At 40.5% G+C, this 14236-nt stretch overlaps 1 protein-coding gene across 2 annotated transcripts in view; it reads right to left on the bottom strand.

Moving 5' to 3' along the window:
• The window catches only part of nfasca (neurofascin homolog (chicken) a), a 125637-nt gene extending 111458 nt beyond the window's left edge, over positions 1 to 14179 (bottom strand). For both annotated transcript variants that reach the window (XM_078249341.1, XM_078249342.1), the window contains exon 1: positions 13906 to 14179. The gene's annotated coding sequence lies outside the window, so the exon portion shown is untranslated. The remainder of the gene's footprint in view (positions 1 to 13905) is intronic.
• Positions 14180 to 14236: the final 57 nt, after the last annotated feature.

Here is a 14236-nt window from a genome sequence, read left to right as displayed (position 1 = left end):
CTACACTCTATAATATACAAAGACCCAACAATTCCAGTAATTCCCCCAAGAGCAAGCATTTAGTTTTCCATTAATTGCTTCAGATATTCAAAGTATGATGAGTACTACTGTATACTAACATGAGTGGAAACAAATTGTTGCCTGGAAGGTAGAATACCCATATGACATCTGTAGCTCAGGAGGCAGAGCAGGTTAATGTCCTAGAGCAAGACTTAGAACTCCAAATTGTTGCCAATGATTATGTATGGGAAATGTAAGTTTGTGAAATGGGAAAAAAACTGCAGAAACAGGTGTATGGTTGTTTAGGGTTTGGATTCAAGGTTAGAATTAGTACAGTGCTCATATTATGCTTTTTGGCTTTTTCCCTTTCCTTTATTGTGTTATATATCTTTTTTGTGTATTTACAAAGTGAAAAAGCCCAAAGTCCACCCCAAAGGGACTTACCATCTCCAACAGAAAACACTGTTCACAAACTGCTCCAAACAGCTCTGTTGTAGTCCAGCCTTTACTTCCGTGACGAAAGTGCATCACTTTGTAACACACATTATAATGCTCGCCTAGCTGCTAGCGTGGCACGCCCTCATACTGTGCAACTGACTAGCTAGCAGTGCTTACCTACTGCGCATGTGCAACTCCAAACAAAGATGGAAAAGTGTGATGTCTCACTCTGTAGCTAAAACATAGAGCTCAACACACAGGTTAAAAAGAGGAGCTGCAGCAATGTGTAGTACAACAAAAATATGATGTTTTTTGAAAATTAAACCATGTAAACCTATTCTGATATAACCTCTAAATACAATTATGAACCTGAAAATGAGCATAATATGAGCACTTTAAGGTCAGGAAAAGAGCTGTCAATGGCAGGCTCTCACATGTATAGTAATACAAGAATTTGTGTGTGTGTGTGTGTGTGTGTGTGTGTGTGTGTGTGTGTGTGTGTGTGTGTGTGTGTGTGTGTGTGTGTGTGTGTGTGTGTTTGTGTCTGGAGGTAATGTTCCTTTGTGCCAGCCAGAATAAATGAAAGGGTACAGTCTGGCCCTCTCTCTCTCTCTCTCTCTCTCTCTCTCTCCCCATCATGTTTTAAATGAGCTCTCCTTTATCCTCCTCCTCCTCTCCTTTATTCTCATTTCTTCAATCTTTTGTTCTCTTTGCCAACATGAGCTCATCATATTTGATTGTTGTTTGTCTCTATCTAATGCCACTCCACTTACCTTTCTCACTTTAACTTCTTTCACCCCTCAATCTTTTATATAATATAATTTATATCCCTCCAGGTACTTTCTACTCGGTCTATCACTTCTTCTTACCCTCTTGCACCCAATTCTCCTCTCCTGTTATCTCTCCTCACTTTTTCTATCCATTCATCAATCCATCCTATCTGTTCCTCCATGCCTCCATCACCCACCACCCACTGTGGTTCACCCCTACACCTCATTAGCACATCTGGATCTCAGATAAACCCCCCCCTCCGCCCCCTCCACCACACACACACACACACTCTCTTTCATCGCCATCCATCCATTCTCCTTTTTCAACTTCCTCTTTTCTCCTCTCCTCCACCTCCATTCCTCCTCGTCCAATGAAAAAACTCCCCGGTCACCAGGGCTCCTTAGCAACAACTCCACAAGGGGTAGGAGGGATGGAGGTGGGGAGGAAGAAATAGGGAGATATGATGGGGGGTAGAAGGGAGGAGGAGGAGGAGGAGGAGGAGGACGAGGAGGAGGAGGTGAATGGGGAGACCAACCCCAGTGGGAGTGTCAGGCTGGAGGTGTGTTTGCCATTATCAAAGCATTGCATCTGAGGAGTGTGTGTGCACGTGCGTGTGTGCATGTGTGTATAGGGGGGAGAGAGAGGAAAAACATATAGGCCTGAAAGGGATGGAGCAAAGCGCAATCACTGTGTTTTGCATGTGTGTGCGTGCGTGCGTGCGTGCGTGTGCGTGTGTTTGTGTGTGTGTGTGTGTGTGTGTGTGTGTGTGTGTGTGTGTATATGTGTGTCTGTGTGTGTCTGTGTGTGTGTACGCTGAATTCCCAGAGAAAAAGATGGCAACTGTATATATAATCCAGAAGGCATCGTTTCATAGTAGCCACCAGCTGGATTGTATGTATGTGTGTGTAGATGTGGATGTATGCATGCATCCTGGAGCTGACAGGGAACAAGGTGCACCCTGCAATAACACCCCACAGTCATATTTCATCGCCTGGCTAACACTCTTGATCTCTTTGTACACACAAAAACAAAAGGCCAGTGTTTCTACTTTATATTCTAAGACATAAAATAAGGGCCTAATAGCAAAGTCAAAGACGGGTATGAAAAACAAGCAGACTGCCTTGTAAACTCCCAAGTGACTTATTGAAAGAGTGAATGAATAAACATGAATCTAGCATGGTGTTTTCTGGATGTGGTGTAAATATGTCCTTTTATGCCTCAACACCAGCAAGCAATCACTAACCTTCATTTTTCACTCATATTACAGAAGATCATATAGGAGAGACTCATGGCAGTAAGACACTTTCAGCTAAATAGCTCACATGGAGTGCAAGTATAAAATACAGAAAAACACAAATCTGAGTGGCTGATACCTTTATTTGGACAAAAGCTGTTGATAGTCAATGTTTGGTTTTTGATAGTAACTAGCCACCATCATGGCATAATGATTCGAAAAGATTAGCTAAAAACCAATATGGATGTATCTTCGGTTTCAGTTTGAAGCCAGCAAGACACTAAACAGAAATTTATTTAAAAAATCACAATTCAATAAACAATTCAAATACAGCACAATAATAAATTGATATCAAACTTTTTTTGTGGTGTTGACCAGTTTGAATTAAAGGTTAGAAATAATTTTAAAAGCAGAAAACGTTTCAGTAAATGTATGTATGTCATTACAAAAAAGATATGCTAAATATCAATTCTCATTTCAGCCAGAAGACAACTCAAAGACTTGACACACACATTCAGCACATAGTGTGTGCTGCACATTAATGTGATGTGTGCTGAGGTCATGTGTAGGGCTTCCATCAATATGTCATGAAGAGGCATCATGCAGAAACACCTTTTTGTATTTGCTTGACAGTTTCTCTGTGAATGTTCAAAAGTAAATGTCAGGGTTACTCTTGCGTATATTAGCCCTCATGCTTACTCTTACTCTTAACAGAACGCGTTTCGTTTTCTCTGAGTGAAGGGTTAGCTTTACTGGCTGGATTAGATGTTTCCAGAGATCTTTGTATCTTGGCATTAAATATTTATTGACTGTGTAGTTCAGTGGACCTGGAGTGAGTTAGCTTAGGAGCTGTACTGTTTGTGCGTGTGCGTGTGCGTGCGTGCGCGCTACCAGGCCTAATTTGCCAGCATGGGCCCCCTGCCTTGAGGTTACCACAGTGATTAAAGTCATTTTGCCATTGGCTCGTCTGTCCTGCAGCCACACACTCACACACACAAACACACAGACACAGACACGCACACGCACACACACACGCACACACACACACACACACACACACACACACTCACACACACACAAACAGTTGTCCTTTCCAATTTCTCTTCCATAATTAGGCCATTACCAAATTTCATTTTCTCAGGTTTCTTTCTCCCCCTCTCCGCTCTTTTCTCCTTTTTTCTCTTGCACAGCTGTAAAATGACATTAAGTCCATAATCGGATGTGTGTGTCCACTTATAGGGACACAGTGAACAGACACCTCCCTGTCCTCCATCTCCCTCTCTATTCGTTCATTATGTGGGATGATATTTCATCTCACCCACAATCTCTTCTTATACAAAACACAGCTGCTAAGCTGTTTTTAGATTATGTTTGGTGTATAATATGTAAGGGATAATGCAGAGCGAGCCTCTCATTATTGAGAATTACAGTTCACTGAGGTTACCCGTTGATGACGCCTGCGTCCCGGTCAGGACGGTTAACTTTACGGCTGATGAGCACGGCTCTGAGGCAGAAGCCAGGTCGCCCCGGTGAGAGAGCTAACCATGGAGCTAACTAATGCTCTGTTTGCACTGTTGCCATTAGTGCTATTAGCGCTCCCAGTTAACTTCCTCCACCCTCTCTCTCCCTTTGTGATGCGCTGATCAGCGGTATGAGCTCAGTATGCGCACAAATACTGATTTAAAAACGATTTAATTTGGTCTGTTATACTTAGCACAGACCGCATAATGTTGTGCCTGTTAAACTGTAAATATAGATAACATACAGAATATCTCAACCTTACTATAGTGAAGAACCACATGTCCTCTTTGTTCCAGCCCTCTCAGCTCCTCGTACTGCTTTCTATTGATATACCAACACCAACAGCTCAGTATGTGTGTGTGTGTGTGTGTGTGTGTGTGTGTGTGTGTGTATGTGAGGAAAGCCCCCCCCCAATTTCCCGAGGGAACCATGGTGTTAAAATGACTGACATGTCAGTGTGCATGTGTGTGTAGTGATTACTGCTCTAGTGGAGTGGTTAAAAGGTGTGATAGTGCGTCTTTGTGTGGCTGTGAGTGTGTATGGACACACGTTTAGGGGGATTAGGCAGGTGTATTTCTGTATGTGTGTGTGTGTGTGTGTGTGTGTGTGTGTGTGTGTGTGTGTGTGTGTGTGTGTGTGTGTGTGTGTGTGTGTGTGCGTGTGTGTGCGTGCGCACATGCTTTTTCTTTTCTTTTCTTTTTTGCTGAGTCTAAGAGAGAGAGAGAGTGTGTGTGTGTGTGTGTGTGTGTGTGTGTGTGTGTGTGTGTGTGTGTGTGTGTGTGTGTGTGTGTGTGTTTGGAGCTGCTGACAAATCTAATTAACACTTTGGAGATATCTATCAGGTACAAAATACACACACGCATACACACATCTGTCCCTTAGAGGAGAGAGTGGGCTGTTTCACGGAAAGCATGTTATACACAAAGCACAAAACATGATGAAGGAAATAAATATCTACATATATAGTTAAAAAGCAGTCTAGGAACAGCATGAGACAAAAAAGGAAGATTATATAAGAAACATAGACAGATTGAAATTATAATTTTTATGGAAAAAATGCCAGTAAAAACAAGACAGTTTTCAAAGACATTTCCCTCATTTTGCTTCTGAGATTTTGAGAAACGCTGTTCCAAAGTCAACAGGGGCAACAATAGTTTTACGCCAATCCCAGAACGAGCCCTGATGTCCAGCCACCATGACTCCATCATGACTAAAACATCGAGCAAATAGCATAATGCCTCTCTGCTTTTCTTCTTCATCGTTCTGATCACTGAGATCTCATTAAAAACCCAAATAATCAAGTATTTATGATCACAATGCTGTCTTACAGCTGTACTGAATAATCTGCAGCATTTCTATAACTACCAAGCACACTGATGGTGTCTGACCAGGCTTACATCACTGTTCCAGTACTTTTCTTTTCCCTGAAAAGCGCCAGCTTAGTGTGAATGGAAAGCAAAAAACAGATGTGCTTAATGTCTCCAGATTCTTGAGCAGTTGGAGCAAAACTGGTCCTGACTTACTGAGGCTATAAAGTTCTTGGTGTCATGTCATAAAAGCTTGGTTAAGATTGCAAGGGATAGATTTGTGTAATGTTTCTTTAATTGATAAGTGCAAAAAAAATGCAACAGGCACTAAAATATTAAGCTAAGATTAAAACTGTGGAATGATGTGAGAGTGTACCAAGAAGTGAGCCCTGGACCACACATTTCAGAAGCTACTACAGAAATATAGGACATCTTTTTTTTTGGCCACCGTCTGAGCAGATCCACAAAGTCACAATGGTCAGCAGTGTTGTACTTTATCTGGAGCATTTTCCTATTTAATAAACACAAACAAAAATGAAAAATGGAGATCAGGAAATGAAAACAAATCACTTAGGATTGATGGATAGATAAAGTAATGCTGAAGCATAAATCTTCTCTATCCATTTGTCATATCTTTGTAACTGGGTAAATTCAAACGAGAGAGCATCAAACACAGGCTGTCCCAGTAGCAGCACTGGTCCTAAATTGAAGGAACCATTTCACGAGTGAGTGGAGCAATGGCCAATGGCAAGCTGAGCCCCGAGTCCTAGCCAATCAAGAGAGTCATTGAGTGGAAAAAATACATGAGAACGAGTCACCCTGAAATTGCATTTTTAGATTGAGGTCAGCCATCACCTTGTTTACTATAATGATTTTATGAAACATATTAAAAAGAGATACATACAGATGTGCTGGCAGCGCTGATTTACTATTTTATTATTTAGTGATATTCAAGTACCCTTATTGTGATTTTGTCTCAATCTTTTTTTGGAAGCACATCACTAACGTGTGTTTTCTACTGCATGTCCCTGAGTGGCTATCACTGCTAATGCTAACCATCCAAGCCTGTGTGTGTGTGTGTCCTTCCAATTAGTATGCCCTAATGCATATACATGTCACGTTCTAAGCTGATTTACAGTTGAGATTAACCATGACACGTACGCAGTAGCTTTCTGATTTGAAAGAAGAGGCAGAAGGACATTGTCTTTTAAAGATGTATTTTTCAGATCTGCCTAGTGTGCAGCATATGGTCATACACATCCACAAAGCGCCCATCTTATTGGATCTTTAAATCTTCAAATAAAAACGTGTCACATTCACTTACATATTTGCATAAATGCCCTGTGATGGACCATGTGGAGAAACAAAACATACAAAAAAAATTTGGGAACTGTAGAAAACAAAGAAATTATAGAGATTGTAAGTAAAAGTATGAATAAAACCTCAAAAGACTGTGATGACATTGATATGTCTCTAGAAAAAAAAGTAATAGACGGGATTGAAGGCCCACTAACATATACATATACATATATATATATATATATATATATATATATATATATATATTAGGGCTGTCAGCGTTAACGCATTAATTGCGATGCGATTAATTTTTTTTATCGCATTTATCGCATGCCGGCATTTATTAATTTACTTCCTCGTAACACATCCTGCTGCTGCAGGCTGCAGGCATGATGGAGAAAGACAGCAGCAATGAAATCCTGAATGGCGCTTTTTATTTTCCAAAACTCCCGGACGGCTCGTAGGCAAAGCCATATGTACATTGTGTAAAGCCGAATTAAAATATCACCGAAGCACGTCAAGCTTGAGCTACAGCAGACTATGGTGCAGGTAGATTATTTTCTAAAATATTGTGACTTTATTCTAAAACTTCTAAACTTTATTTTTCTCAAAATATCACAACTCCTCCAAATCTCAGAGAACACAGATGGGATGAGTTATATCTGGAATGTGCACAATGTTTTGGACATGAGCAGAAATCTTGCTCAAACATCTGAAATATTACAGTCATGGGGTTTATCAATAAATTAAAATTAATTAATGTATCATTGAGGTGAATAATTGTCATATGGAAATTTAAGGAGGTTACTTCCTCAACAAAAGATGCAAAGAGGAGGGAGGAGTAAATGATGCCTATAGGCTACATGTGTGCTGACTCAGATATAATTAGAAAAGTCGATCCAAAGGAGAATAAATAGTTATTTATCATAAGTCACCACACCAATCTGGAAACAAAACCTTGGCCTTTGGGTTGCCAGGCCAGTTATGATTAGGCCAAATGTTGGTGCCATCTAACTTACATCTACAAACTGGCCAGCTGAAATGAACATACACTGGCTATTAACAAGCTGGGCAAGCCAATTGCAGTTTTGCATTGCTAAGCCACGAACCTCCTCAAGTCCTAGAAACGCCCCTGCCAGAAATAATACAAGAGATGAGAGAAAATGAGCATAATATGGGGAATACAGGACTAAAAACAGCCCACAGCTGTGACCTGACTCCTGTCAGTGCCATGGAGGTTTTAGTAGGTTAGCGCCTCTCGTTCCTGTAGTACTGTCCCCGGGCCTTATATCAAACGTGCACACACACACACACACACACACACACACACACACACACACACACACACACAGATGGCACAGGCGTGCATTAATGTAGGTTAAGTACCTGGCTTATGGGCACAACATCTGTATTCCCACCTGGAATCAGACTTTCTGGGTCTTGACCTTCTTTAACATCTTCCTAGTCTTTCCAGTCTTTTTGTTGTCGAGTCACCAACTGTCGAGTCCAGGTCATCTCGAGTCCCTAGTGTTTGAGTCCAAGTCCGAGTCACCAAAGAAGAGTCCAAGTCAAGTCTGAGTCGATTCACCATTACCTGAGTTTAAGTTTGAGGCCGAGTCGAGTCACAAGTCCAGAGAACATCACAGAAGATAACCTTCCTGCTGAACTAACACACAGCTTTCACACAGAATATTTCATGACAGGAACTTGGTTTCTGCTGCATGCAATGTTTTAGTATTTTAATATTCTGCTGATGAGGGCTTATCCGGTGCTATCAGGCTACACACTTGCACACATGTGATACACACACACACACACACACACACACACACACACACACACACACACACTCACACACACATACTCTTTGAGCCAACAGATTAACATGGCAGAAGAGGCTAAATCTCTACAGTTACGTAAATCTAAAAGTCTAAGCAGCAGCAATGGAGAAGAAGCAAGGGGGAGCAGACTGAGGACTGAAGAAAAAATATGGTTTTATAATCCTACAATTGTTTATATTCTATTTCCATTGGTTTTACTGTATACTTTACTCATTTAGTTCACATTTAGTGTTATGCTGATGATGAAAATGGTATAAAAAAAAAAACAGCTCATGTCACACTCCTCTTGGCTGTATTGGGTCACTATTTGCTGCTTTAAGACATCAAAGAGTTGCATGTCATTTTTTCTTCTCTTTGGATTTGTCATGTAAATGTGTAAATTTATAATCCAGCATATACATAGAATATTAGCCTATGTTCACATACGTCACTATGATGAATTTACATGGCAGAGATTTATATTAGCACAAAGTGGTGACAAAGTTTGATGGGTATATCCTGGTTACTGCGATGACATAGGCGACCCATGAGAGTGAATTTAGGAGTAAATATTTAGATAATGATTCAAATCTTTTTCCATGAATATGTGAAAGAGTGAGGGGATCATTGCGAGCAGATGTATGTGAGGTAAGTCTGATTGATTTAATGGATTGTAATCTAATATATACTCTTACGATTAGCATTTATGCAGTGTTTAAATGAAGAATGGAAGTGCTTTGGGTGCTAAATCATATCATTCTCACAGATTATTGTGTAAGAAATAAATTAATGTTGTTATCTCATGGCCATGTGTGGAGCCTCTGTGGTATTGTTTAGTGTCGCAACTTGTCCTGACTACATTTACCATGAATCCTGCAGCTAATATTACAGACATCAACAAATTGATATTTAGGAAAAAGGTCTTAGTCATTTACCCAACCAATAGTCTAATTATATAACCTAGCATCTAACCACTAAGACAGAGTAGGAGTCTGCCACTGTGACTTCAACCTGTACTACATGAAGGTAATACTACTAAACTGCATTAGCACTGCACATTGACACTCAATGTAACGTCCCAATGCTCTATGTGTTTGAACATGCTAAGTAGGACCATAGACTGTAAAAAATTGTGAACATATGGGTGAACACATCACCTATTAGTTTGTGGACTGCCATTTTGAAGCTTCAAGTTTGGCGATACGCCATCTTGGTTTTTTGAACCGGATGTGACGATTTTTGACAAGAGGGTAGAGCTGGGGAGGAGGATGTGGCCAAGCCAGTGTTGTTTATGGTTGCAATGCGCTAAGCTAAGCTAAACACTGAAGGGGGAAAGTTGTCGATTTCTACCGTTCTAAAGCGAGTCATCCAGTAGAGCGGGTAAACGCATACCTCGTGGACAGAAAAACGTTCCCTCAAGTAACCAGCTAACGCTAGCAGTAGCTAGCTAGCTTGGTTGGCACATCTCTGAAAAAGACATTTTTAGGCGTCCAGATGTTCCAATTAACTTTGATAAAATGAAAACACACAGTGAGAGGGTCAAAGTTTAAGTTGAAAACACGGACAACAGCCAGAAACAAGTTGAGGTGTATTTTGATGTCCACAGCATGGTTAGCATTGCTAAGCCTCTGTCCTGATTGACAGGTCCTAAAGCATCCCCTGCTTTATCGTCTATTTAAAATAAATGGGACCATTATTTACAAAATTAACATGATGCTTTATAGAAGACTTTAAACTAGCTATTGAGACCATAAACTCGTTACGAAAATGTTTACTGAGGTAATAATTCAAGTGAGGAGTAGGCTCATTTTCTCATAGACTTCTATAGAAACAGACTTCTATTTGGAGCCAGTGGAGTCGCCCCCTGCTGGAAATTAGATGCAACTTTCAGGCACTTCAGCATTGGCTTCACTTTTCAGACCCGGAAGCTTCATCCATTATTTTTACAGTCTATGAGTAGGAGTCAGGGCTGCAGTGTAACATGCAGTTGAGAGGCTGCATGTTTTTTTCCAATTTGATCTTGTTTTTCCACAGAAAATATTATAATGTCTCTAAATGACTGTGGTAATGATTAGCTGATTTCAACATTTTCCACACGACAACTTTAAAATCTAATTCACATCTGTGTCTCTGCTTCCCAACAATAACAGGATTGGCATCAGACACATGGCCTTGAGCATTGTTCTTTCTAGAAAAAAAGCCATGTGATGTGGGTAGATCACAGAGTGACAATTTGTTCTGATCTTTTCCCTTTGGCCATAAAGAGTGGGAGGGGGAGGAGGGAGAGCGAGAGAGAGAGACAGAGAGAGAGAGAGAGAGAGAGAGAGAGAGAGAGAGAGAGAGAGAGAGAGAGAGAGAGAGAGAGAGAGAGAGAGAGAGAGAGAGAGAGAGAGAGAGAGAGAGAGAAAGAGAGAGAGAGAGAGAAAGGGGGATGGGATGGTTAGTATGAAACCTCTCAGCCAAATATTTGCAGTGAAAGGCTGGTCGTTGTCCTTTAGGGTCTCTCTTTCTCTCTCCCTCTTTCTTTCTGTTTTCTGGGTGCATTAACCTCCTCTTCACAATGCTCCTAAACAAAGGAAGGACTGTATTTGTGTATGTGTGTGTATATGTGTGTGTGTGTGTCTGTGTCTGTTTGTGTGCATTCGATGCTCTGGCTCTAATGTCCACCCTCCTGCCTCCCTCAACAAACACAGACACACACCTGCACATGAAAAAAAACACTTGAAAATGTATTAATGCAATAATCCTCCCACAAAAATCCACATCTGTGAGAAAGATATCTGACAAATGTGTGTTCAGTGTTCAAATCCTCCTACGTGACAAACAAACAGCGTGTTCAGATGGCCCTGCGTCACTGCAGCCACTTATGCCTCCCACACACACACACACACACACACACACACACACACACACACAGGTTTTACTGTTCTCCTACCATTATAAGGTTTAGGCGCAGCACCCAAGTCATTTTGGGCACCACCCAAGCCGAATGAATGTAAAATCAATGTGAGCATCAAAACTAAAAGACTTTTCTCAGATCTAATCATTGTAGTCGGTCCCCAGTGGACTTCTTTAGCCAGTTTTGTCTTGAAGCTTCTTTTTTTATTTATTTATTATGCTCTAGCTTTTCCAACATATTAACAGATTAAGAAATAATGGTCCAAAATTATGTGAAATTGCATTTTTCTTTATTGAAAAATTACAAAATTTCTTGACGGAGGACCCTTAAACCCCTCTGCCAAATACAGTATGTGCACCTTAAGTCTTTCACAAACCTAGGAAAAACACTGCACACAGTGCATAAAGTATGGTTGGACTCAGACCGTAAAGACAAGTTATACCGGAGAGGAGCAGCAGAACATCTCTTCTTACTGAATCATTTCCAATAAATACACCTCCAACCTCAGAAGATGTCAAATGTCAGCGTAATACAGCCAACCACTGCTAACAAGATGTCATACAACACAGTGACAGTTTACACCATGCCCTTTTTACACTCCACATCATGAACAAATGAATAACATGTAACTTTTAAATGGCTTTTTCTAAATGCTGTAGTTGACACTAAATTGTACTCAAGGACATATTCCAAGAGGTTGATATGTACATTGGTGAACCAAATCTATACAGGAATAGAATTATCTTACTGGTTTCCACTGGATGTCAAGAAGAGGAAATTATGGATCGTGAAGTGTATTAATCATTTGATGGAAAGTTATTCTACTTGATCAAGACATACTGTATAAATAAGCAGGGACATCTATAGGCTACTAGATGTGATGTGCCATATGTAGTTTAAAATATGTTGTGATGTCTCATATACCATTCATAGACGCTGAGGAAGGTGACTTTTGCAAAGCAAGACTAAAACTTGTTTTTAGAGTGAAAACATGTCTAGTCTAGACCAGTCAGTATCAGATCAATCAAAGAACTACAGCGACTGTTCAGACGACGTGACTCACAAACCTTCATGACTCCTGAACCTCATGAACTACTCAAACTACTGTAGGTGTTACACACATAAGAGCATGACACCACAACTGCATGGCCACTTTTACAATTTGGGGAGATGGTTTCGGAGAAATATGACACATTTTCAGAGTAGCTGGTAGGTTTTAACACTTTATGGTCTGGCAATGCCATCCCTTCCTGCACAGCGTTGTGGAGGAAGGTCTGGCTAGTCCTCACAGCATTCCGGGATGGGAGGAAAACGTGCTCTGGTTTATTGACATTTCCTTAAACCAATCACAATCGTCATGGGCAGTGCTTAGCGCCGGACGGAGCCACGGTGCCTCTGCAAAATAGCCTCTGGAAGGAACTTGTTTTGGTGGAACATGTGTTGTTTTAGTTGTGCAACAGAAAACTCAGATTGGACGGATAGTCTAGCTAGCTGTCTGGAAGAGGAAGGTAATGGACATCCAGCCGAAAAGAGGGACATCCCGCGGAATTGTTCATTCATGACATGTCTATTGAGCCAGACCACACTAAGTCAAATAAAAACTGGGGCCAGGCTAAAGACTGAAGTTTAGTAAACAGTCTCTACTCGCAAAATGAGCATCATATCTTGTATAGTGTTTGTTATGTAGGAACTGAAGCTAACTCTGCTGTTGATCCCATTGTATGTATCAGAGAATGAGGCAGCTATCTGAGTACATGTACATCTAAATACTGGAAATTTAGAAAAAAAAAATATGCGCCAAATATGCAGACAGGCAGCTCTAAGAGTAATTGTAAACATGCACACAAGACATAATCCATATTTTTCCAATCAACTGGCAGACTGACTAATCAGTGTGTGAATAATCACTGAAACAGCCAATAGAGGGACAATTGAAAACAAAAATGTAAAAAATAAGATGCTCTATGTAGGACAACTATTTAACATCTTTTTCCAATTTAACATTAAAGGTGGTGAAATAATTGGTAGCTACAGTACACATACTTTACTATCCACAAAACATTAACTCTCATAAAGCACATGCCATGCAAGTTCCACAACTGCATTCACTCACACAGAGAAAGCACACAGCCTGAATGACATGTTTTAACAGATTTCGTGTTTTTTTGTTTTCAGGGTGATATTTAGTGAGAAGATAAAAAATAATTTGTGGGTCAAAGAAAGTGAGCTGTGAGGGATTCAAACCCACGATAAAGTAGAGTACACTGTATTCTGTTGATCCACATGGACAGTACACTGCTGTCTTTGGAACTGATTTCTCAACAAACCAGTGTCTTTGTGAGGTTTAAAAGAACACATCATAAAATACTATATTTTCACAAAGTTGTTATTTCCCACACAGTTTATAACTGCTGTCTTTATATCAATGTTATGTAAAAAAAAGAAAAAAAGAAAAAAAAGGTGTTTACTGGGAATTTGACATTCTAATTTTTGCCTAAAAGGTGGCTGAATTCTACTTCTGTACAGAAAATAAAAGTGGATAACTGAAAGGAGGTTGGTTTATTCTCCACAACACACACACACACACACACACAGTGTACAGACATGTATCAGTACCTCTGTCAGTGGCGCTCTTGTGTCCAGGTGTACAGCAGCGCTGGGTGACTGTGTTGTATCTCCATCCCCATCAAACCTTCAGCATCCAAGAAACCAGAGAGAAAACAGCAAACACAAAGACTGAGCGTCTGTCCACCACAGAGACACAAAGACAACAGACGTAACTACTGTTAGTACACTCTGTCCATCTCTTTCAGCCAAAATCTGTTTTATTCTTCCTCACTCTTTCTATCCCTTTCTCTCTCTCTCTCTCTCTCCCTCTCCCTCTCTTTGCTCTTGCTGTTTCTCAGTCCGTACACTCTCTCTCTCTCTCACACACACACTGATTCTC

Source organism: Sander vitreus, chromosome 4 (assembly GCF_031162955.1).
Source record: "Sander vitreus isolate 19-12246 chromosome 4, sanVit1, whole genome shotgun sequence".
Lineage (NCBI taxonomy): Eukaryota > Metazoa > Chordata > Actinopteri > Perciformes > Percidae > Sander > Sander vitreus.
Note: the sequence above shows the minus strand (reverse complement) of the source record. Positions and strands in the feature narration are given on the sequence as shown.